At 36.8% G+C, this 22,129-nt stretch overlaps 1 long non-coding RNA gene across 1 annotated transcript; it reads right to left on the bottom strand.

Annotated features, from left to right (window-relative positions):
- Nucleotides 1–1,724: 1,724 nt before the first annotated feature.
- On the bottom strand, nt 1,725–20,370 carry LOC121411709. Its single transcript, XR_005969529.1, has 4 exons — nt 20,274–20,370; nt 7,352–7,407; nt 6,630–6,717; nt 1,725–5,118 (listed from the first exon to the last, which is right to left on the bottom strand). It is a non-coding gene; the product is annotated as an uncharacterized LOC121411709 (long non-coding RNA).
- Between the last annotated feature and the right edge of the window lie 1,759 nt (nt 20,371–22,129).

Here is a 22,129-nt window from a genome sequence, read left to right as displayed (position 1 = left end):
TACCGGCAGGAAGTAATTCCTCAAAAAGCTGTGTGCACCTTAATCAGTTGCCTAGCTTAGCCGGGGTAATAATAATAGCAGTGCCTTTTTAAAAAAGCGCCATGAGCACCGAAAGGTGGACCTGTGCGCTATATAAGTAGCCACCATTATTATTATTATTATTATCATTAATTAGATAAATAAAAAATGATAATATCACAAATTTGACAACGTATTCTTGTAAAATACATAATGAGACACCCACACACCAAATTTGGGCGCAATCGGTCGATAACGACCAAGATCTGAGGGGGGCCTAATAGGCCCCCCCCCCCCCCCGGGCTATGCAATTTCAAAATAGCCCGGGCTATATAGGGTTAACATGTGGTCCTATGGTGAAAATACTGATTTCCTCACCGAAATACTGATTTTCAGCTTTAAAAATACTGAAATGTTCTTTTTCTGGTTGGCAGCTCTGCATGTATGTAGGCAGCTGGCAAAGAGTTAATACAACTCATTTCACAAATACAAGTATGGTGGGTAATATCATGTGCAAGTGTTTCAATGTAAAATGTTCCTAATTTGATATCACCGTTTGTTATACATGTATATAATTGATGTCTGCCGGTATGTATGTATCTAAAGAGGGTGAATTCGGTTTAGCCATTTATTCAAGAAGTCTGGAATGGAATGCCAGGTGGCCACTATTCAATTTCTGATCTACAGCAATATGATTTATTAATATTTTTAATAAAAGGTCCATTGGGCTATATATTAACGTTAATATGAAGACAGTGTTCATGTCATTAATAGTGGAACCAATGTTTTATCCCCCTTCGTGATTATGCAATGAATGTTCAGGTTTGTCACCTTAACCCTAAAAAGACTGGGGGGGCTGATTCAGCCCCCCCCTCGACATTTTTCGTGATAAATCCGCCGCGCAAATTTTTTTGACCGCGTCGCTCACTGACTTTTTACTTTCAAGTCTCGCGCAACTTTTGAGACCAAAATTGTGACCCCCGGGTACGCGGTTCCGAAATTACGCAACATTTCGTAAGTGCATGCAGACCCAAAATTACTCAAAAACGTGAATTTGTGTACAAATCCAATGCAAATAGTGTTTTGAGCCAAAATTCATAAATGTATCATTATTTTTCCTTTTACTGCTTAAAATCAATTGATTTTATCTTTTTATGGTCAAAATAAAGTCCCTGACAATTTCCATTGAAAAAACAATAAAACAAAAAGTCGAAAAACAAAGAAATACATAAGAAATGTTCGACATTTTTTTAAAATAAATTTGATCAGATGCCTATCTAGAGTATGTAAAACAAAAATTAGCATTTCAGGGGCATTATTTTATTAATTAGAGCAAACTTGGTTTTACTCATAAATTAGCATAATTAATGAGACATGAGATTTTTTGCAAAATTTGATGTTATAGTTTTGTAGGTAATGCCATGGGTAATGCGTGTGCCAATTTTCGTCGCGATCGCGCGATCGACGGCCGAGATCATAAGGGGGGCTGAATCAGCCCCCCCCCCCGTCTTCTTAGGCGTCGAAATAGCCCAGTCTAATTAGGGTTAAAGAATGATAATTAATCTTTTGACATCAACATGTATTCACATCATGACAAACCTGCTCAACTCCACACGTTAAAACCTACATTCGATACAAAGTCACTCTGAGTATTCACATCACGCTAGATATTCACTCTGAAAATGTAAAGAAAATGTCAGCCAATATTTCTTTACAAAACAAATCAAAGAGTTCAGTTTTATTTTCAATGATATTTTACACTTCCTATCCCAAAAGACAACCTCCCTCTGACATATTCGCAATGACAAGTCAGCTAGATAATTTCTCAACTGGCCACTCACATTGTGGTATCCCAATCATATACGCTATTATGGATGTAGTCATTTTGATAGCGTATATGAACAGGATCAGTGAACTTGCAGGTATTTTACTTTTTTCCTTGTAAACATTTATTTTGCGAATAGGAACGGAGACAAAATACCACTTATCTATTACATTGCAGTACGCAAACTCGTACCCTGGTCATATGCGCCATGCGACAAAGGTTACACCTAGGGTTCCCATAGAAATTTGAAAACGGAATTCCATTACTTTTCCATGACTAAATTGCTGCTTTCCATGACTTCCCGTGACATCCTAGGAGTTCTGTAGAATTTGGAATTTGTCACAAAACAGGGAAAATGGATATCATGAACACCAATTTTCATAGCAGAGTATGATTACAGAGTATGAGAGTTGCGAGACACAACAAACTGGAAAGCTGCCATAGCCAAGAGGTAAATGCAATTCCATGATTTTTCCATGACTATTCACAAATTTTCCAAATTCCCTGACTTTCCATGACCACAAAATTTTTTCAAGGATTTTCCATGACTGGGAACCGTGTTACAGATTTTTCAAAAAATTGTTATATAGTCATTTCTTTTGAGCGATGGTGAGCAGTAACTGCGTATTGAAGCATTCCAACTGACCCTTGTTCATGTAAACCTCGGTCAAAATATTGCAACAACATTGCAGTTTTTTGAAGAATACATTGTACATGAAATACATGGGATTTTGAAAAACTGACATTGGTAATATCACTGTAATATTGTGGTATTGGCCTACATACACATGAGCAGGGTACAAGTTAGAATGTGCCATTGTTCACACTCGCCAGCAATAGCGTATTTTAGCATCCACTTCGCAGTTGCTTTCTGCAACGTTCAGAATCAACGAAAAATGCCCAATGGACAGAATAGAGGTCATTGTGGGGAGCTGGTGGACCGGGACAGCACATCGTCTCAAGATTTGGACAGGTCACAAAATTACATATACGTCATTTGTCCCTGGGCTGTTTCATAAAGCTATTTGCTAAACAAAGAGCGACTTTGGGAACGACTGGTGGTCCTTTCTTGTGGTAAATGGTATATACCGAAATGTTCATTGGCAATGGTTAAGCGCATAAGAATCACCAGTCATTCATAAAGTCACTCTTATCTTTATGACACACCACCAGGATGAAATTGCTGTTTTGATTCACTGATTTCTGACAAAGGCTGCTTTGTTATGGAGGGCTTTTGACAACAGACTTTCTGTGTTATGGAAAGTGTCCGCGAAGTGATTGCTAAAATGCCCTAATAATCTATTATACTAATTTTAACAGTCAGAGATACATAATAATGTGACATACATAATATAAAATACATTTGAATATTTCTTGTTGATTGAGTCTGAATGGACACTTGTACCAGTCAAATTTCATGCACATACGGATGTCTACCCTCCTTGTTAAAAGATCATATACACAAACAGGAAGCAATGAGACAACACTATTGATGTCTCTGTAAAGGAAATGGAATATGCTCAAAAGAGGGTAATATGAAGGACCTATCCAATATTTTTTGTTTTGTTTTTAGAGAAGGAGAAGTATGGAGGATGGGGGGGGGCATCATTGCTATGGGACCACATAGAGTTGCACCTCACTTCCTCGTTGCATGTAGGAGAGATCACTTTTTAGGTAAGCTCATGTTTAAAATACTGCATATTGAGATGATGGACCGGATGCTGGGGGGGGGGGGGCTTGAAATTTTGATACCAAAATAATCAATAATGCATCCAATATTATAAACACTTCATGATCAAAGCTCATTTGGTCTGGGACCTTTCTCCGACATTACCATCCAAAATACGCAACCTTGGTTTAATTTGAAACTCCCTCAGTAGCTTGGATTACAGGTGCATGCCACAATACCCATTTTGGGGGCTATCTGGATAAATTTGACATACAAACGTAATATTCCCTGAAATTCTTTCAAAATCCTGATCTCTAGTAATAGTGATTTCAGCACCTATTCCTATTGCAACCATCTTGATAACATATGATTATGTACATGCACAATGTCAGAAAAAAATGAAGAGGAAAACAAGAAGACGATCATTTAAATTATGAACATGATCGTAATTCCTCATTGACGTGGTACAACCACCTCCGCATTGAAACCAGACTGCTAAAATTGATTCTATGAAGAACTTGCTCTTAACCAATCAAAATTGAACCTTTTCAATATTGTGAGCTTGCCACGGATAACATAGGGCCCTTGTTCCTGTGATGCACTTCTGAAAATGTCGACAGAAAATCAACGGCTACATGCATTTTAACCTTTCATTCGAAGCTATGGATATGCAGTTGGACATGTATTTCTGAACAGGTGGTGTGTCTGGATAAGATGGCAACATCAAGACCTATGAAAGCATGGCGATGTTTGCAGTTTTTTTTTTTGACAACCCGGTGAGCGTGCAGGAGATGGTCAGTCAAGTTAATCAGATTTTGTTATTTGTGACATTTCAATCTCTTGCAAATACTTGGATTCCTTATATTCCAATCTTTTGCATATGATACCATTGACGGATATAAACAAAATGTACACTTTTCAGGTTTTGATGAAACTATGGCCCCCTCGGTGACACGAGTGCAACCATTTCCTGAAGGAATATAGTTTCATTTGCATCACTTCGAGAACCATAGTTTACAATCATCCCCTCTCGTGGCTGTACACATTTGTTCACTACCTATTTTCCCCCCGTATTTACAAGGAAGATTTATTTTTGTCATTTTTATATAAGCTTTCAAATATCCTTTTGGGTAAAAAAAATATATCCTTTGGGTGGCCATGGAAAAAGTAATCAGAGAATTTTCCTCTCTATTTATATTTTTATGTCTAAATTCAATGAAATCAGATTGACTGTTGATTTGTCATCAATGGGCATACACTCACAGGGGCAAAGTGTTACTATTTGAGCCGACTATGTCATATTACCCTCCAAGGCAGTCAATAGCATTCAAATATTACATTCCTAACTTTTTCTCTCAAAAACAAGTTGCTTCAGCTGTAACGAGGAGCGTGAAGTTCAATGCGATGCAGTTTATGTCACCTTCTCTCCATAGAATAAAAGAATGATAGTATAATGATAGTGAGACTAAAGTTTGTTGAGGCGATGGTTCCCATTCCTGCTGTTATGGTGCTTGCTTTCATCAATCAGCAGGAGTCAAATCAGTAAAAAAAAATCGTCATTTTTTCTTTCCTCCTCCTCCTCCTGATTTCTTGATACCACCACCACCTGAAAAGAGAAAGAAAAAACAAGACAGTTAGAACTGTGAAAGCAGTACCAGTGAATAGTGCAATGAACTTGGAAGGGGGGAGTCACTGGAGTTCTTTCTATAGAAAGCAAATACTTATTTCAAGTACTTTAAGCCTAATTCTATATGAAACAACCCATAAAGTTAGGATATCTTAATAATTAACTAATATAAAAAACAAGAAAAAACATACAATATTATCAAAAATAATGAAACATTTTTTGTATAGCACAAATTACATAATACAAAATACACAAACACAAATTAATTTATCAATCAATACAAGAAATCCATAATGCATTTAAAGCAGTATAGATTTGGATGAAGCACTCAGGAAAATACTTAGGCCTACTCCATACATGAAAAGAAAGAACAGAACTTTGATAAAATAATAACAAATCATATGTCAAAAGAAGATTTCCATGGTTCTACAAAAACATAAAAACGACAATAAGTAAAAGAACACCATCTTTGTTCCTTTTTTTCTCTTTAATATTTTTAAAGGTAGATAGAGGGAGAAATTATTAAAGTGATGAAGACTTTGATCCATATTCTGAAGTCTGTTTTAACTTAGTCCACTGTCTAACTAAAATTATGTTTATATTATATATTTCTTATTTTAACTAATTTGTTTTCCATTTGCTTTCATAGTGAAGAGAGATTTGGGTGTCATATGACTTAATAAATTGTATGTGTACTGTAAGGGATTTTTGCTCCGGTTTGCTCTCCACAGTTTAACCACAACTTTAAACCAGGGTTTAATTCAAACCAGAGTTATGAATATGGGCCTTTTAAATATGTAGATAATGGATTTGGAAGAAGCAGCAGTTGACCAGTTTGCAGAGGCAAATAGGGAATGTTTGTATGATCATGTACTGAAGAGGGATGACTTAAATGTTTTAAGGGCTTTGGGTTTGTGGTGTATGGGACTGCCAAAGAAGTAGAAAAAAAAGCAGAGGAAGACAGTATTCAGGGTTTCATTGAGGATGATGCATTGCATTGGGCAATGTAAATAGGACTGCTTCAAGAGTGAGGTGTATGAAGTCACCCCCTTCAAGAGGGGTTAGAGGGGCATAACTGGATTTAAAACGCTGGTGTATTGCATTGACCAGATGGCTGAAAGAATTTCAAGGATAAATCCTTTTGGACATTCAACATTCCACATGGATATTAGGTTTGAGTTAATTACTCAAGATGAATTACACACTCACATAGTTTTGCCAGACACATTACCATGTCACTGTTTGAAGATAAATGTCAGTTGTGTTAATGATCTCAAAATGATTTTGTATGAAATAAAATGGCCACCAGTGTCTGTAAAAATAAATTCAATGTCTGTGCCAAAAGATTCTGAAAGAAATTGTTTAATTCCTGAATTAGCAAATTAATCATTGCATTCCAGCCAGATGTTATTCAAGATCAAAACACCCGTCTACATCTCCTGTATAAAGTAGATAAAAATTTGGTCATCTACGCTAATAGACATTCTTACCCATAGGGCCCTTCTTTCCTGCCATAGCTTGAGCTTCTTTTAATTTCTTCTGTTCTTCTTTCATTTTCTGCTTATGAGCCAGATCGTCCTGCAGATATAAAAGAGAAGAGGGGAGTGTTTCATGTGTCATCAAGTCGGTGATTTTTACTGACAAATTTGCTCTGAGCCAATCAGACGCAAAGAATACAGTAGCTTGTAACAGTTGTCACTGAGTATTTCTTTCATGGCATGCTCCCCAGACTGAAATACCTTTATCCCGTCCTCCATACATCTCAAATAGCCCAGTTCTTTTAGGGTTAAATGGATCACAGGAGAATGTGCCTAGGCTATTGAGAGAAAATATCTGTGTGTTGCACATGGGGCACCAGGGGTTGACAACATATTCCACAAGGTATTATTCTCTGCAAATAAATTTGGACTAATTCTAAAGGTGCATTCCACTGTGCACCACAACACCCTAGTCTGCTGTGCAAACCCTTCACTCGAGTTAAGGGTCTGAATATGCAGCCTACTCATGCCTTGTGTACTGAAGGCCCTCTTGCTCACAGCAACTTTTGTATGCGCTAGTCTTCGCGTGGAGAAAAATTACTGATCAAAGTTTAAATCGGGGTCTGTGCATGCAGACTAACAACACCCCCACCCAGGCCCATAGATCTGTGCATGAAACAGATTATAAGACTACAAACTTCAGAGCAAGCTGAATCTGGAATAAAAGAACTTACTTCATCTAATTCACCGCCCTTCTTCTTGGGCTGCTTCAGGGGCTTCTTTTTTCCACCTGCAGAAAAAAAAAATGCAAAAAATATAAAACCAAAGTGTTAATTGAGAGTGACAAACATTCCCATTGGAACATCAAGGGTGGGGCAAAGTACAGACTAAAGTACACCAACTTTTCACAACCACATTGGTTCAGGCACACTACACTTTTATGAACCATCAGGCTGAGTCCATAGAAACTGACCATCAATTAAACGGATGGTCCAGGCTGGAAATATTTATATCTCAATAGATATAAATATTTTTTAAGAGTAAAATTCACAAAGTTATTGAATTCTAAAGATTTGCATTATTCTGATGAAACAGTTCTAGGCAAGTCTTTATGAATATTCATCAGGTGGGCTCATGATGTCAAATCCCCACTTATTCTTTTGTATTTTATCATCTGAAATGAGGTTTACACCTTTTCTACCAAGAACTAAAACAATGGGATTGACAACTGATTAAGTGCATTAGTTGTTATTGCTGCAACTTATTTCATCATAATGGAGACACATCTTTTACACATGTATGAAAGAATGAAACATTTATTATTTCATGTAATAACATAACAAAAAGGAAAGTGGGGATGTGACATCATCAGCCCATCTAATGTATATTCATGACGATGTGCATACATGTACATTGATAAACTTTATAATGCAATAACTTCGTTATTTGTTATCCGATTTTGATGAAATTTTCAACATTTTGCTCTGTGAATTTTACTATATTTATTTAGATATATATTTTTCAGCCCGGACCATCCCTTGAAGTATGAATAATCTTGTGTTTATATTTGCGATTATATCCTTCTCAATCTGAAAAGGTGACTGGTAAAGTCCAGGCATCATAGTATAGTTCCAACCAATGTCACAAAATTGGCATCTGACATCACAAACGGGTAATAATACCCCTCAGCCGTAAAAAAAACAGTTAACTGTCTAGGGCCTTCGGCTTGATTGGCGGGGCTAAAATCAATCAACTGGTCTTGGAGATACATGTAGGGGTCTAGAACTAGAGTCTAGACCCAATATCTTTGAATTTTCTCTTTTCAGTCATCTCATGATAGGAACTCCCACTGGCACTAGATGTTGCTGTTGTGCATGTGCACCAAAAGTCAATACACGAGTTGGCCCCACCTGTTCTATATTTTGAGTGCACTGTTCAGTTTCGTTTAGCGACATCTTCACATTTTCGGACAGCCGAGTTGCTTATCTATTAATAAATGTGACATGTTTCTACGGCTCAAAGGTGTTTCAAATGTAGACGGTTCATGTCATTTGAACAAATTTGTGATGAATTTGGAAATGAATCGTTTGTATGTTATTTTAATCTCATCTTGTCTGAAGGAGAGCAGCAATTCTACTTTGATCAATGAAAAGTTAGTCCAACATCGTTGGAGTAAACTAAAAAATCTAACTAAACTAACCACCTCCTCAATCAAAGTCAAACAACTTCTTCCGAGTTCTGCATCCAGGGCTCTCGCAAAGTAAGGAATTACGCGTGGCGCATTTTTTAGAATTGATAATATTTTCTAACACCCAAATTTAGCGCGCCGGGCCGCGCCGTTGCGCGCGTGCGCATTACGTGCGCCCACGATACACACGCGCACGTGTGCGCTGCCTAAACGGACGATCGGGAACATTTTAAAATTGTTTTGAGGCGCTAATTAATTTTAAAAAATACATGTACTCTATATACCCTCCGATATGAACTCCCGTTCACCAAAAAGAACGGAGGAAAGGAAAATAAAACAGAATACAAAATAAGAAGTCCTAAATATCTCAGATTGCTAAACGGACAACCAGGAACATTTTAAAATTGTTCTGAGGTGCTAACAAGTAAAAATATAGTTTATATACCTTCCGTTATGAAGTCTCGTCCTCCAAAAGGAAAGGCGGAAAGGAAAATAAAACAGAATAAGAAGTCCTAAATATCTCAGATTACTAAACGGACAGCAAGGAACGTTTTAAAATTGTTCTGAGGTGCTAACAAGTAAAAATATATTTTATATACCTTTCGTTATGAACTCCCGTCCTCCAAATGGAACGGCGGAAAGGAAAATAAAACAGACTATAGAAATAAGATTCCTAAATATCTCAGATTATTAAACGGACAATCATGAACGTTTTAAAATTGATTTGAGATGCTAACAAGTAAAAATGTATTTTATAGACCTTTCGATATGAAATCCCGTTCTCCAAAAAGAAATATAAATGACATATTTAGATGGTGGAAAAGAAAATAAAACAGAATAGAGGTCGTAAATATCTCAGATTACTAAACGGACAACCAGGAACGTTTTTAAAATTGTTTTGAGGTGCTAAGAAGTAAAAAGATATTTTATATACCTTCCCTTATGAACTCCCGTCCTCCAAAATGAGCGGTGGTAAGAAAAATAAACAGAATATAAATAGAAGTCCTAAAATATCTCAGATTACTTAACGGATAATCAGGAACGTTTTAAAATTAATTTGATGTGCTAACAAGTAAAAATATATTTTATATACCTTTCGTTATGAAATCCCGTTCTCTAAGAAGAAATACAAATGACATAATATTATTTAGACAATGGAGGAAAGGAAAATTAAACAGAATAGAAGTCGTAAATATCTCAGATTACTAAAGGACAACCAGGAACGTTTTAAATTGTTCTTAGGTGCTCACAAGTAAAAGTATATTTTTATATACCTTCCGTTATGAACTCCCGTCCTCCAAAAGGAACGCGGAAAGGAAAATTAAACAGAACAGAAGTCGTAAATATCTCAGATTACTAAGCGGACAACCAGGAAAGTTGTTTGTTCTTAGGTGCTCACAAGCAAAGTATATTTTATATACACTCTAAAAAAGGAAGTGCTAATTTAGCTCTTAAAGAGCGTGTATAGTGACTGCACTTCGGAGTGCTGATTTGTCTAGTTCAAATTTGAACTAGACAAATCGGCACCCAGAAGTGCAGTCACTATACACGCTCTTTAAGAGCTAAATTAGCACTTCATTTTTTAGAGTGTACCTTCCGTTATGAACTCCCGTCCTCCAAAAGGAACGACTGAAAGGAAAACAGAAGTCCTAAATATCTCAGATTACTTAACGGACAATCAGGAACGTTTTAAAATTGTTTTGAGGTGCTAAGAAGTAAAAATATATTTATACCTTCCGTTATGAACTCCCGTCCTCCAAACGGAACGACGGAAAGGAAAATAAAACAGAAGTCCTAAATATCTCAGATTACTAAACGGACAATCAGGAACGTTTCAAAATTGTTTTGAGGTGCTAAGAAGTAAAAATATATTTATACCTTCCGTTATGAACTCCCGTCCTCCAAAAATAACGACGGAAAGGAAAATAAATCAGAAGTCCTAAATATCTCAGATTACTAAACGGACAATCAGGAACATTTTAAAATTGTTTTAAGGTGCTAAGAAGTAAAAATATATTTCATATACCTTCCGATATTAACTCCCGTCCTCCAAAAGGAAGAGCGGAAAGGAAAATAAAACAGAATAGAATTAAGAAGTCCTAAATATCTCAGATTACTAAATGGACAATCAGGAACGTTTTAAAATTGATCTGAAGTGCTACCAAAATATATTTTATATACCTTTCGTCATGAAATCCCGTTCTCCAAAAGGAACGGCGGAATGGAAAATAAAACAACACAAATAAGAAGTCCTAAACATCTCAGACTACTAGTACTAAATGGACAATCAGGAACGTTTTAAAATTGATTTGAGATGCTAACAAGTAAAAATTTTATATACCTTTCATTATCCCGTTCTCCAAAAAGAAATATAAATGGTATATATATTATTTAGACAATGGTGGAAAGGGAAATAAAACAGAATAGAAGTCTTAAATACCTCAGATATACGGACAATCGGGAACATTTTGAAATTGTTTTGAGACCTGTGCTAACAAGTTAAAATATATTTTATATACATTTCGTTATGAAATCCCGTTCTCGAACAGAAGTCACAAACATCTCAGAATAACGATCGATTTAGAATGTTTTAGAATTAGTTTTTATACATTTTGTTATGATCTCCATTTCTTCTCTGGTTTGGCTCTTGTACAAATGATTAGCCTCAGTGTTTTGACAGCTTGTCCCCCAGGATTTTCGTAGGTTACAATTTATTTAGTCGATCAAGTTATCTTAACAAGTGGATCCCCAGGCTCGATGTGGCGAGTAAGTTACGAGGGTCGTAATTTTTTAAAATTCTTCTGACCATTGAGTGACTCCACATGTTTGCGCTGCAATTTGTGTGTGGATTGTGTGAGCAGTTGGTCAACTTGATCTGCTGTATTGGTAGATGATAACACGCCCCCCCGGAAAAAATACTTTGCACCAATTTCCAACTCCATATGTCCCTCCTTCGGCATCAGGTCATCTGACTTTCCTTGAATCAGAGCACAATGCAGCCATTCTCCATGCTGGTCTGAGTGGTCTCTCCTCCATTCCATCTTTTCTTCCATGCTTATTCCTCTACTGTTTTTCTTTATTTCTGTTCTAACAAGTTGTACTTCTTTTATAAATAGAGTTTGGAACAGGATACCATATAATTGAATTATTTAGCATGACATATTTTGCCACTTTTGATCTTATTTCTTTAAATCTGTTTTCAATTCACATGCTATATATTTTTTTTAATTTCATATCCTTGTATATACTTTATTTCTTAGTTACCCCCCCCCCCCCCTGAGTCGTTTATCTCTTCCATATTGAGAAAATTACGTTCCATCAGCTTTCATCATTCTTTTGGACGAGTATGGTAAAAGAAGAAGTTTGTTTGCTAGTCTTAAATTGGAGGCTTGCCTTATTGGCAAGAAATCAATGATAGCACGATATGATTTATAAAAGTACCAGTCGTGGTTCAAATTCTATTATGGACATTTTCCAGTCATATTTAATGCAAACGTTTTTAGTTTCATCCAACTATTCCTTATTTTAAATACATGTACAGTTTACTGAAGAATATGCATTTTGGGTAGTTTGACATTTTAGAACCGACTGAAAACGGAGACTAGCCCCTTTCACGAACCCTCCTCCCATCCCTTTTGTTTACGGAAAAGTACACATTGCACAATCTTGGTCGAGAACCACATGGTCATCAGAAATCTGATACTTGTGTTGTCTGGGGTTTTCATTCTAGATGGGAGGTGTGGGGGGGGAAGTGGAAAATATCGTCAGATCAAATACGCAAAGGCGAGACAAAGCTTATTTGACTTTGAAGGAATGTTGCTTAGATATCGAGGTTTCTTGAGCATTCATGATGATGTATTTGGGATTTATTCAATGTTTGCCCGTTTTAGCATAACTGTGAGACATGAAATATAATGGTAAGAACATGGAAAATATTGGCATTCATGATCTATTATGATTGCCTAACTTTGGTTAAAAACTATTTCAACTTATTTCATACATTGCAATTTCTGTCAAACACTTATAAAAAAAATTGTATAACTTTTATCTTTGCTTGAAAAAAAATCACAATTATCGAACACTCAAAACTTTGCACCCTAATAATTGTAAACAAAGGCATATCTTTCAGTTTCAAGATTGATTTGACAATTCGTGCAGGTAAAAAAAAATACCTAAACCTAACCTCAACCCAAGTCCCAAATATTACACATTCATAAATCAGTTCAAATAACATTCAACCATCGAATACTATTTACCACTAACACTAAAAATTGCAACTTTTACTTTGTTTGTATTACACTTTAGAAAAAATGGAACTTTTTTATATGACCCGTGTACTACTAGTACCTTGTAAACGCCATCTGCATGTATGAATTAAGTTGGCGTTTTTTATTTTGTGAGTGTTCATTACATCACTCAGATATTTCATTACCGTCTCGGGTACCATCAAAGAAAGAGAAATTATAGATTAGTGACATAACAATATTTCAATCAATTTAAGTCATTAAAAAATAAAAATGAAAATAAAATATCAGGTCTATTATAACAGACAGGCGCGGATCCAGGGGTTGGGTGTATGCATACATGTACCCTAAATAAGTTTGGAATTGATGACTTTTTTTATTTGCTTGTCATTTTTCAGGGGGGGGGGGCAAAATTCCTTTATGAATGATGGCATTTTTTATCATTTTTATAGTGGAGAGAGGTCGTCTAATTTAGGAGACACAACCACCCCTTCAAAATTTTGGAACCGCGCCAATCTATTGGCCCATACGATCCGATTAAGAAAAAACACAAACATCCTGTAGATGTGAAACTTGATAAAGATGCAGATGAAAAAGGTAGGTCGGAAAATAAGGGTAAACAAAATCATACATATAACATTTGATGGCGTTAATTCTTTATCAAGTAACTCAAAACAATCATCAAATATTAATTTTGAAATACTAGATCATGCACAGACTTTGAGGATACTGAATTCATAGCAATACATTCTTTCTCAGTCACTGATTGTGTGTGTACATGTATATGTACTTCTGTCTCTGGCTATACCAGCTCGCCATGCAGGCAAATAACGTACACACTCTCACTAAAACCGCCATGCCTACATGTACACTGTCAGGGCGGCGCGGTGGAGTCAGTCAGTGCCGTGGTGAGCGGGGTGCAGCTCGCTAGCGCTGGCATCCCCGGGTTTGGGATGCATGGTAGCAGTCAGCCAGACGCTTGCTTCGAGCATGGAGGTAGAAAATGCATCGAGCAATTTAGGCGTGGCGCTCGCGGAATTTGGCGTGGCGCTTCATCGATGGAATGATTTATGCGTGGCGCTAAATCTCCAATATTGAATTACGCGTGGCGCAAGCGCCACGCGTACTCAATGGCAGCGAGGGCCTTGTCTGCATCAGTACATGTATTCATCGTTCATGGTCTGTCGAGTTGGCAACCAGTCAGAAAATGACTATTTTTGCCACTGCTTTGATTGGAGCCTTCTTTTTGAGGATGGAAACTTCTTTCCCTTCATCCTCTTTTTTCTATTTCACTCATTTTTTTCCCTTCACATTTTTACTTTGTTTTTTTATTCTATTTTGCCATTGGGTTTTTTCCAACTCTTCTTTTTCCAGTTTTCTTTTATTTTCTTATGTTTTTCTTTTCTACAAGTAACACTTGTCTTTGCCTTACTAAACTTGTTCGGCTCTATTTCTTTAAGGCAGTGTATACAGCCACACGCGTGTGTCTTTACCATCCAGCCACACGCGTGTGGTTATATCCAGAACACCTATCTGTGGATACCGCCACACGCCGCCAGTAATAACAGTAAAACGCGTATGTAGGTCTGACCGTCTATATCACGATAAAAATAACCTCATTTCTTCATTAAATTCTTACATTCTAAACCACTCTGATTTCTTTAAATCGTTTTCAATTTCATTCTCACCGTCTTCTCTCCTTGCTTTTCTTGTCTTGTTACAAAAGGCCGCCTGTTAAATAGCAAATTCTCTTTTTCTACTTGTGTCGATTCTGGCTTCCTTCGCGGTGGCAGACCCATACAGCGTTAGCGCAGCGCAGTAGTTGACATACACAGTTTGGGTTTACGTTTGGTACGAATTATGAATATTCATAACTTACTAGTACGTCTTGGTAGTGCTTGCATGAATATGCATGATTTCATTTTTACGATCTCCTGCTAACGATATCGATAGCCTCAGGAGATGAAATGAAAACGAATACTTAGTAGATGGATAGACAGATAAAATTTAGATAAACAGGAAACAGAGTGATAGACATATAGATAGAAAGAAAGATAGATAGATAGAAAGATAGATAGATAGACAGAGACACCGGGGATAGTGGACAGATAGATCTGACAGAAAGACAGAATATATAGGCCTGGCAATAGAATGAAATATGAAGAAAATAAATGAATCTATAAGTATTAGATTTATAAGTACCTACATTACTACTAAAACAAATGATTGGATAAATAAATAAATAAATGAAAAAGTAGACCTAGGTAAACTTAGACTTCTGGTGATGGGAGAGGGTCATAATGTATACATCATAACCACTGGCGTAGCCAGGAATTTTGAATTTACATTCTCCTTGCCCCCCCCCCCCTCCTGTTGAAAATTCCTGGCTACGCCAGTGGTTATGATATATACATTATCTATCTATCTATCTATTTGTCTATCACTCTATCTGTTTCCTGTTTATCTAAATTTTATCTGTCTATCCATCTACTAAGTATTCGTTTTCATTTCATCTCCTGAGGCTATCGATATCGTTAGCAGGAGATCGTAAAAATGAAATCATGCATATTCATGCAAGCACTACCAAGACGTACTACTAAGTTATGAATATTCATAATTCGTACCAAACGTAAACCCAAACTGTGTATGTCTACTACTGCGCTGCGCTAACGCTGTATATGGGTCTGCCACCGCGCCGCGAAGGAAGCCAGAATCGACACAAGTAGAAAAAGAGAATTTGCTATTTAACAGGCGGCCTTTTGTAATAAGACAAGAAAAGCAAGGAGAGAAGACGGTGAGAATGAAATTGAAATGATTTAAAGAAATCAGAGTGGTTTAGAATGTAAGAATTTAATGAAGAAATGAGGTTATTTTGATCGTGATATAGACGGTCAGACCTACATACGCGTTTTACTGTTATTACTGGCGGCGTGTGGCGGTATCCACTCCTAGTACCAATGAGGTCCAAACATTAACATGTATGGACCTCATAGGCGACATTACCCAAAAATATGGGTTAGACAATGCTGTTCTGATTTCCAACCCAAGACTTTGGTAAATGTACGCCTTAATACAAATTGGAGTTACGTGTGTGACTTTCATTTGTTGGGGAGACATTAAAAGTATTTATTAAGTAGTTCAAATTAAAATATATTATCATTAAACTTACATTTCAGGCCCTTTTTGTTGATTTTCGGTGAGCGTTCCACACAGCTGCGACGAGTGTGATCAACTCCGAAGTGATACGCGAACTGGTCAGCTGATCGGTCAGGTGATCGGTAGATTATCTTTTTGTCAGACGTTCATAATTTATGTAAAGCGTATCAATCTTCAGTATCTTGATTCCAAAGTATCAGTATTGCAGATAAATGTCATTATTGATTGGAATCAGTGGCGGATCGGGGGGGGGGGGGGGGGTGGGGGTGAGCATTTCTGCCCGATCCCCCTATTGAGATTTGTAGTAAATATTTTGGAATTAAATACGTTGTTCATACTAGTTATGCGACCCCTCTCTTATGATGATCACAGCATTATTTGTAATGGGGATATTTCGTTCATAATTATTCTTGTCTCTTCTTTCTCCTTTTTAGCCTTTTTTTGCTTGTTAAAACCTTTTTTCCTTTTTTTTTTGGGGGGGGGGGCTCGCCAAATTTTACGTGGGTCAAAATTACCTTCATTTTTTTAGTGACAATCTTTTTTTCATTTGTCCAGTTCTACGCGAGACAAAATTACCTTCGATCATTATTATAGTTAAAAACTTTTTTTATTTTTTATTTATTTATTTATTTTTTTTTTGGGGGGGGGGAGGTTGCCAAATATCACGCGAACGTTTGTCAGCTTTTACTGTTTTATTCGACTTATAATCAAATATTAAATGGGGCTTACCACAGTTTTTTTTAAAGTCAATTCATAAGAATATTCCTCCTCGGGATTTGAGCTTTCTTTCATGAAATATCAATTTTTTCATGATTACCAAAAATACTTAAAATTTTTTATCGGTGTATGCCTATAAAGCTTTAGCTCATGCGTTGCGCCTGCCATATTTTAATGCTGATCAACTTTATGCTTTTAATGAATTCCTAAAAACAATAAATTCTCAGATCATCAATTTTGTCGCAATCGAATAATTCGATTGCGTCTCTCTATCAGTTTTGAATATTCATAAAAAATATCAGCTCGTGCTTTTTGCTCATATTTTGATTAGTAAATTCTTCTCTTATATAATCGAGTCGGATAGATAGATAGATAACTAGAGAGAGAGTTGGGGGGGGTCCCTCAGCTACTTGTCCTCGCTTATTTGTTATTATTTGTTATTATGCTCATGTTGTGAGAGCTTTGTGTTTTCACATTTTTTTCTTTTTCAACCTTTTTATTGTCTCGGAGCTTCCCTCTATTTCTTTACACTATATTATAATGTAGTCCTGTTTCAATCATTGGCGGCGGAAGCCCCAAATTTTAGGAGGGGACACTGGCCTAAAAAATTTTGACAAGCAAAAAAAAAGGCTCTCAACCCAAACATTTTAGGGGGGACGTAGGAAAATAAATTGACAAGCAAAAAAAAAGGTCAACAACAAATTTAGGGGGGAACGTCCCCGCTTCCGCCGCCTATGGTTTCAATTCTTTTTTGTTCTCATTTCAATGAAAACATCATTATTAAACTGACGTACATGTAGAAGACTTTATTACGAAATTTTGACATTGTTTTGTTTCATTTGTTTGGCTTTCTTTTTTTCTTCTCATCTTCTTTTTCTTCTTACTTTTTCCCTTTCCTTATTTTCTCTTCAGTATTTCATTCAGGTATCCGCCAATTTATACAACACCAAGCATATAGAGGCGGATAATCAGTGAGGGAGCATGACGGTGTGCCGCTCTAAAAAAAAGGAGGAATATTGGAAGAAAAAAAAAAGAAGAAGGGATGGGGAAAAAATAAAGAAAAAAAAAAAAGATGATGATGGCAATGACGATGATGAAAATTATCTTGGTGATGATGATGGTTGTGGTGACGGTTGTGGTGATGATGATGGTGATGCTAATGATAGTGGTGATGATGATGATGACGAGATGTAATTTTGTTATTTTGTCTTTGAAAAAATTAAGTAGTGCAAAGTTGAATTCATTTAAAGTTTATTATGAAAATAGCAGAAAAAAAATTGGTATGCGTTCGAGGAAAATCCATCCCCCACCAATCTTTTTCAAAGGTAAGATTTTTTTTTTTTTGCCCGGGGGGGGGCCACTTCCATTCACGAGTGGATACCATGCGCGACCATGGGGTCTCAAAAAGCACCCTAAACACGTAATTTCCATATTCTGAAAATGCACCCCTTAACAAGTATTGGCGTGTGAAACCCTACCCTTAACAAGTATTGGAAACAAAACGATACTCTTGGCAAATATTCCCTGAAATGAACCCCTAAACAAGTACAGGAATGTTTTATTGTTACGGGTCCTTCGGTCGTCGGCTTTACCTTATTTGGTTTAGTACGACCCCACCTTCTACCTCGCGCAAATCGGACTCTAAACACGAAGTGTTGGAGCAAAAAGGACATCCTTTATAAAACATTTTGATTTTGTTTTATCATCCCCGCAAATTAGACCCTAAACACGACGGTTTTCCTATAGCGAATTAATAGATACCCTTTTTTCGTTATTTTTGTGTTTTTGACACCCTTATCACGTTACGTAGGTAACGTGCCCTATCGTGAAAAGGACATCCTTTTTACGTTTTTTTTTTGGTCGCGCATGGTATCCACTCGTCAATGTAAGTGCCCCCCCCGGCCCCCCGGGTTTTTTTGTGACGGCGTAGGCCTTTGCAAGCAGCTATTATTATGGTAAAAAAGTAAATGAAATGTCAAGAAATACATGATAATGATTTTTATGGTACATTTTAGTAGGCCTATATCAATTCATACTTGTTATCAAAAAGAAAAAAGTGGGTCGTTACGGACCATTAAAAATGGGAAATTTGGGCATTTTATATTTAGGATAGAGCAACTGCTCGTTATAGACGTCACAATAAATCAAGCATTCTAAATTCTATCAACTCCATTTTTTGTCAAATAACACCTTCATCGATATTTTGAAATGATTTTTCTCATATTTTCATCATCTTTTTATCAGGGTGAAATTCCCCTTTAATTTACAAAACAGATTCGCAAACAATATCAAGAGTAGTGGGAGGCAAGGGTGGAAATCTAAGGTAGGGGACCAGGGGCTGGAAAACAGGCAAAAAAAACAAAAACAAACTAACAAAAAAAAAACAAAAAGGAAGGTTTATCACCCCCAAAAGAAGGTCGTCTCGTCCAAAATACATGTTTTACTTCGATTTAAATGATGTAGGCCTATTTCTTTCCATCATATATAAAAGAACAAAAATAGTAGGGGGACATTTGATAATGTGCCCCTACTATTTTGGGTTAGGGGGAAGTGTCCCCCTGGGATTTGCGCCCATGTGGGTGGGGGGTGCTGCACCTCCTTTCGGAATCATTATGGAACAGTGTGAATAGTCGCTGTGATTTCGATCTCATACCTATAAAAAAAAATAGAACAAAAGAACGCCTTGACCACAGGCCAAAATGCCTAACAATTTTTCCGCGGCATTAACAACTCTCGTAAGGGGCGCTCCATTTATAAATAGAGTTGCATGTGTAGCTGTCTATGGCAACAGAATCCATCGCAGAATTGAAGCCAGAAGCGTGGGAATTTGGCAGAAAATTCAAGAAAAGAACCGGTGAGTACCGATTTAAGAGTAATTATATATTCATTAACATTTATTGAATCATAAGAATAAAGATTTTTTACGGAAAGAAAGCTTAGTTCTAAGCTAGGGCTGCCCAAATGCGCGTGAGTGGAGTCTCAGTTTCTTAACACGGGTAAGTATTGCGGTGTCGCCTAGAGTGGCGGTATCCACAGATAGGTGTTCTGGATATAACCACAAGCGTGTGGCTGGATGGTAAAGACACACGCGTGTGGCTGTATACACTGCCTTTCTTTAAACTCTCTCTGAGCAAACTTTCCAAACGCGTCTCGACTCTTCTCTTGTCCCACCTACTTAAAAGCGTGTAGGGCCTACCGTTAATGATCGATCTACGATACGAAATTTCGAATTCAATTTTTAGATTTATATCATAAGTTACTACGTTGATTATGACAGCTATATTCGATACAGTCATTAGCAGTGCAACTCCTTCATTTAACCTCTTCATCTATTTTACAATATAACCTTACCTTCCCTGCCGGACATGCTGAAATTCTCGTGTTCCCTTGTTTCTCGTACTGTATACACGTACACGTGAATGCGGAATTTTGCGCGCGCCGGTATATAGTCTTAGTTTCAGATTCCCTAGCAACATTTTGTTTATGGAGAACAATTTCGGCAGAAATTATGATTTCATTTTCGAGTGACAATGACAAAATGCAGATTAATTAACAAAGAAAGGTGATGTAGAATCCATAACAATTGAAAATATCTCGTTATCTAATCCTAGGCAGAGTTAATTCCGTTCTGAATTTGATCACTGCATTATCTGCAGACTAGTGTGCAATAAAAAGAAAAAAAAAGAAAAAGTGCTGAACAAAAATATATTAAGAAGAATGTGATGTGGTAGAGATGATGGAGGACGATGCCCGGTAATGATGATGATGATGCGAGGATGGTGATGTTGATGGTGATGATGATGATGAGTATGATGATGTGAGGATGGTGATGATGATGATGGTGGTGGTGGTGATGGTGATGATGATGTGAGGTTGATGATGACAATGGTCGATGATGATGATGTGAGGATGGTGATGTTGATGGTGATGATGATGACGGTGGTGGTGATGATGATAATGATGCCCGGTGATGATGATGATGCTGATGATGGTGGTGATGATGATGATGATCATCATCATTTTGTTTGTAGAGATGCTTCAAATAAATTTCATACATACATAATCAAGGAAATATAAAACAAAATTGCAACAGTGCAATACACAAATTAAATAACAGCTAGTGTAACATAGCAGGTGAATTGTATCAGAACAGGCATAATCCGAAAAATGAAAAAATAACATTTCAATAACTAATGTATGCAGCTAAAGCAAATAATAAAACAAAGACGTGACAACTACGCAAATTTAAAGAATGAATGTATACGAGCGTTCTCCCGCCCATGAGCCCCACCCTCTATCATGGTGATGATGGGGGTGGATCCAGCCTTCGCCAATCGTAGGGCCCGGAATCTTTTTCAGCCATGTTTTCCCCGATGGGGTGCTCGAAGATGACTTTTTGCCTAGATTTTTTTTGTTTCTTTGAAGGGGTATAGTCCTGAAAGTCACTACTTAGCTTATATTCTTATGAATAAACATAAATATATAATACCATAATCCTTATTTATATAATGCTAGCGCAAAGCGCTAGCTATTTTTTTTGGAAATTTTATGTATTTTTCCTAAAATTTTAACATTCTGGGCAATGTTTGTTATCCTGAAAAAGATGGGTATATACTTATGCAACTAAATAATTACTACGAACGTGAAGCGCGAGCAGAAACGAACTGATGGAAAATGTACTGTTAAAGACTGTTTGCAGTTAGCCATGAAGACGTTACATAGTTCAAAAATCAAATAATGCGAGCGCGAAGACCGAGCCGAAATTTTTTGACATTTTTACCTATGGAATTGAAATTCTAAGCACGTTTGGGTATATAACTAAACAATTGATGCGAGCGGGATATTTCGAGATTTAGACATTCTGAACGAGAAACTCTAATAAGTTTTGTAAATCATGAAAAGGATGAGTAATTGGGGATCTTCCTTACATTAATAATGCGAGCGCAGAGCGCAAGCAGAATATTTTTATATTCGTTTTGAACTGATCGAAAATGTACCTGTTAAGGACTGCTTGCGCTTAGCCACGAAGACGTTACACATTTCAACAATCAAATAATGCTAGCGCGAAGCGCGAGCTAAAAAAATTGACATTTCTATATGTTGACTTTCTGAATAAAGTAACATGCGCGCGCGTGTTTCATATTTAGACCTAGAATCTAAGCATTCTAAATACATCTTTCATCATGGAAATCAAAGCGAGCGCGAAG

The sequence above is a fragment of the Lytechinus variegatus genome, chromosome 3 (assembly GCF_018143015.1).
Source record: "Lytechinus variegatus isolate NC3 chromosome 3, Lvar_3.0, whole genome shotgun sequence".
NCBI classification, from domain to species: Eukaryota; Metazoa; Echinodermata; class Echinoidea; order Temnopleuroida; family Toxopneustidae; genus Lytechinus; species Lytechinus variegatus.
Note: the sequence above shows the minus strand (reverse complement) of the source record. Positions and strands in the feature narration are given on the sequence as shown.